Genomic DNA, 5000 nt, shown 5'->3' with positions numbered 1-5000 from the left:
TGATCTTGACATGGTTGGTGCATAGCCAAGTTCCATGATTTTGGATTTTTGGCTTGATTTTGTGACTTGGTGGTGATTTTGGTGAAAAACGAAAATGTTGGTTTTGGAAAAGTGGCTGGACTCAATCCTCACAAATGCCTTCAAAGTGATGTGGGAGAAGTTTGGGATCAAAAGGAATTGATCTTGGCATGGTTGGTGCATAGCCAAGTTCCATGATTTTGGATTTTTGGCTTGATTTTGTGACTTGGTGGTGATTTTGGTGAAAAACGAAAATCATGGTTTTGGAAAAGTGGCTGGACTCAATCCTCACAAATGCCTCCAAAGTGATGTGGGAGAAGTTTGGGATCAAAAGGAATTGATCTTGACATGGTTGGTGCATAGCCAAGTTCATGATTTTGGATGGCTTGATTTTGTGACTTGGTGGTGATTTTGGTGAAAAACGAAAATGTTGGTTTTGGAAAAGTGGCTGGACTCAATCCTCACAAATGCCTTCAAAGTGATGTGGGAGAAGTTTGGGATCAAAAGGAATTGATCTTGACATGGTTGGTGCATAGCCAAGTTCATGATTTTGGTGTTTTGGCTTGATTTTGTGGCTTGGTGGTGATTTTGGTGAAAAACGAAAATCATGGTTTTGGAAAAGTGGCTGGACTCAATCCTCACAAATGCCTTCAAAGTGATGTGGGAGAAGTTTGGAATCAAAAGGAATTGATCTTGACATGGTTGGTGCATAGCCAAGTTCATGATTTTGGATTTTTGGCTTGATTTTGTGGCTTGGTGGTGATTTTGGTGAAAAACGAAAATCATGGTTTTGGAAAACTGGCTGGACTCAATCCTCACAAATGCCTTCAAACTGATGTGGGAGAAGTTTGGGATCAAAAGGAATTGATCTTGACATGGTTGGTGCATAGCCAAGTTCCATGATTTTGGATTTTTGGCTTGATTTTGTGACTTGGTGGTGATTTTGGTGAAAAACGAAAATGTTGGTTTTGGAAAAGTGGCTGGACTCAATCCTCACAAATGCCTTCAAAGTGATGTGGGAGAAGTTTGGGATCAAAAGGAATTGATCTTGGCATGGTTGGTGCATAGCCAAGTTCCATGATTTTGGATTTTTGGCTTGATTTTGTGACTTGGTGGTGATTTTGGTGAAAAACGAAAATCATGGTTTTGGAAAAGTGGCTGGACTCAATCCTCACAAATGCCTTCAAAGTGATGTGGGAGAAGTTTGAGATCAAAAGGAATTGATCTTGGCATGGTTGGTGCATAGCCAAGTTCATGATTTTGGATTTTTGGCTTGATTTTGTGACTTGGTGGTGATTTTGGTGAAAAACGAAAATGTTGGTTTTGGAAAAGTGGCTGGACTCAATCCTCACAAATGCCTCCAAAGTGATGTGGGAGAAGTTTGGGATCAAAAGGAATTGATCTTGACATGGTTGGTGCATAGCCAAGTTCATGATTTTGTGACTTGGTGGTGATTTTGGTGAAAAACGAAAATGTTGGTTTTGGAAAAGTGGCTGGACTCAATCCTCACAAATGCCTTCAAAGTGATCAAAAGTGGGAGAAGTTTGGGATCAAAAGGAATTGATCTTGACATGGTTGGTGCATAGCCAAGTTCATGATTTTGGATTTTTGGCTTGATTTTGTGGCTTGGTGGTGATTTTGGTGAAAAACGAAAATCATGGTTTTGGAAAACTGGCTGGACTCAATCCTCACAAATGCCTTCAAACTGATGTGGGAGAAGTTTGGGATCAAAAGGAATTGATCTTGACATGGTTGGTGCATAGCCAAGTTCCATGATTTTGGATTTTTGGCTTGATTTTGTGACTTGGTGGTGATTTTGGTGAAAAACGAAAATGTTGGTTTTGGAAAAGTGGCTGGACTCAATCCTCACAAATGCCTTCAAAGTGATGTGGGAGAAGTTTGGGATCAAAAGGAATTGATCTTGGCATGGTTGGTGCATAGCCAAGTTCCATGATTTTGGATTTTTGGCTTGATTTTGTGACTTGGTGGTGATTTTGGTGAAAAACGAAAATCATGGTTTTGGAAAAGTGGCTGGACTCAATCCTCACAAATGCCTTCAAAGTGATGTGGGAGAAGTTTGAGATCAAAAGGAATTGATCTTGGCATGGTTGGTGCATAGCCAAGTTCCATGATTTTGGATTTTTGGCTTGATTTTGTGACTTGGTGGTGATTTTGGTGAAAAACGAAAATCATGGTTTTGGAAAAGTGGCTGGACTCAATCCTCACAAATGCCTCCAAAGTGATGTGGGAGAAGTTTGGGAGCAAAAGGAATTGATCTTGACATGGTTGGTGCATAGCCAAGTTCATGATTTTGGTGTTTTGGCTTGATTTTGTGGCTTGGTGGTGATTTTGGTGAAAAACGAAAATCATGGTTTTGGAAAAGTGGCTGGACTCAATCCTCACAAATGCCTTCAAAGTGATGTGGGAGAAGTTTGGGATCAAAAGGAATTGATCTTGACATGGTTGGTGCATAGCCAAGTTCCATGATTTTGGATTTTTGGCTTGATTTTGTGACTTGGTGGTGATTTTGGTGAAAAACGAAAATGTTGGTTTTGGAAAAGTGGCTGGACTCAATCCTCACAAATGCCTCCAAAGTGATGTGGGAGAAGTTTGGGATCAAAAGGAATTGATCTTGACATGGTTGGTGCATAGCCAAGTTCATGATTTTGTGACTTGGTGGTGATTTTGGTGAAAAACGAAAATGTTGGTTTTGGAAAAGTGGCTGGACTCAATCCTCACAAATGCCTTCAAAGTGATGTGGGAGAAGTTTGGGATCAAAAGGAATTGATCTTGACATGGTTGGTGCATAGCCAAGTTCATGATTTTGGTGTTTTGGCTTGATTTTGTGGCTTGGTGGTGATTTTGGTGAAAAACGAAAATCATGGTTTTGGAAAACTGGCTGGACTCAATCCTCACAAATGCCTTCAAAGTGATGTGGGAGAAGTTTGGAATCAAAAGGAATTGATCTTGACATGGATGGTGCATAGCCAAGTTCATGATTTTGGATTTTTGGCTTGATTTTGTGACTTGGTGGTGATTTTGGTGAAAAACGAAAATGTTGGTTTTGGAAAAGTGGCTGGACTCAATCCTCACAAATGCCTCCAAAGTGATGTGGGAGAAGTTTGGGATCAAAAGGAATTGATCTTGACATGGTTGGTGCATAGCCAAGTTCATGATTTTGTGACTTGGTGGTGATTTTGGTGAAAAACGAAAATGTTGGTTTTGGAAAAGTGGCTGGACTCAATCCTCACAAATGCCTTCAAAGTGACGTGGGAGAAGTTTGGGATCAAAAGGAATTGATCTTGACATGGTTGGTGCATAGCCAAGTTCATGATTTTGGTGTTTTGGCTTGATTTTGTGGCTTGGTGGTGATTTTGGTGAAAAACGAAAATCATGGTTTTGGAAAACTGGCTGGACTCAATCCTCACAAATGCCTTCAAAGTGATGTGGGAGAAGTTTGGAATCAAAAGGAATTGATCTTGACATGGTTGGTGCATAGCCAAGTTCATGATTTTGGATTTTTGGCTTGATTTTGTGGCTTGGTGGTGATTTTGGTGAAAAACGAAAATCATGGTTTTGGAAAAGTGGCTGGACTCAATCCTCACAAATGCCTTCAAAGTGATGTGGGAGAAGTTTGGGATCAAAAGGAATTGATCTTGACATGGTTGGTGCATAGCCAAGTTCATGATTTTGTGACTTGGTGGTGATTTTGGTGAAAAACGAAAATGTTGGTTTTGGAAAAGTGGCTGGACTCAATCCTCACAAATGCCTTCAAAGTGATGTGGGAGAAGTTTGGGATCAAAAGGAATTGATCTTGACATGGTTGGTGCATAGCCAAGTTCATGATTTTGGATTTTTGGCTTGATTTTGTGGCTTGGTGGTGATTTTGGTGAAAAACGAAAATCATGGTTTTGGAAAAGTGGCTGGACTCAATCCTCACAAATGCCTCCAAAGTGATGTGGGAGAAGTTTGGGAGCAAAAGGAATTGATCTTGACATGGTTGGTGCATAGCCAAGTTCATGATTTTGGTGTTTTGGCTTGATTTTGTGGCTTGGTGGTGATTTTGGTGAAAAACGAAAATCATGGTTTTGGAAAACTGGCTGGACTAAATCCTCACAAATGCCTTCAAAGTGATGTGGGAGAAGTTTGGGATCAAAAGGAATTGATCTTGACATGGTTGGTGCATAGCCAAGTTCCATGATTTTGGATTTTTGGCTTGATTTTGTGACTTGGTGGTGATTTTGGTGAAAAACGAAAATGTTGGTTTTGGAAAAGTGGCTGGACTCAATCCTCACAAATGCCTTCAAAGTGATGTGGGAGAAGTTTGGGATCAAAAGGAATTGATCTTGGCATGGTTGGTGCATAGCCAAGTTCCATGATTTTGGATTTTTGGCTTGATTTTGTGACTTGGTGGTGATTTTGGTGAAAAACGAAAATCATGGTTTTGGAAAAGTGGCTGGACTCAATCCTCACAAATGCCTTCAAAGTGATGTGGGAGAAGTTTGGGATCAAAAGGAATTGATCTTGACATGGTTGGTGCATAGCCAAGTTCCAAGATTTTGGTGTTTTGGCTTGATTTTGTGACTTGGTGGTGTGCCAAGAATCATGAAATTTTCAAAGTGGTGGTTTTTGAGTTTTGTTGGTTGGAAAGTGTCACAAATGCATGCAGAATGAGGTCTAGAAAGTTTGGTATCAAAACCAAGCCATCTTGATGTGGTTTTGAATTTTTGAAATGTTGGAAAATAGAGGGTTTTGAAAAAAATTCATGAAAATTCGAAACCTTGGCCAATCCTAACGAAACTTGGTGGGCACCTTCTTGATATTATTATGGGATGGACTGGAAAAAATCACACAAAAATACGGTGTCTAGATACGTTTTTCCATTTTTCCCGATTTTCCACATTTCGGGTCTTTGGAAAAATAAAAAAAATACTTCCCCATGTCGAAAAATTCTAATTTTTTGCAGGCAATGTTGTACCATT

The sequence above is a fragment of the Phaseolus vulgaris genome, chromosome 10 (assembly GCF_051622355.1).
Source record: "Phaseolus vulgaris cultivar YP4 chromosome 10, ASM5162235v1, whole genome shotgun sequence".
Taxonomy (NCBI): Eukaryota; Viridiplantae; Streptophyta; class Magnoliopsida; order Fabales; family Fabaceae; genus Phaseolus; species Phaseolus vulgaris.
Note: the sequence above shows the minus strand (reverse complement) of the source record.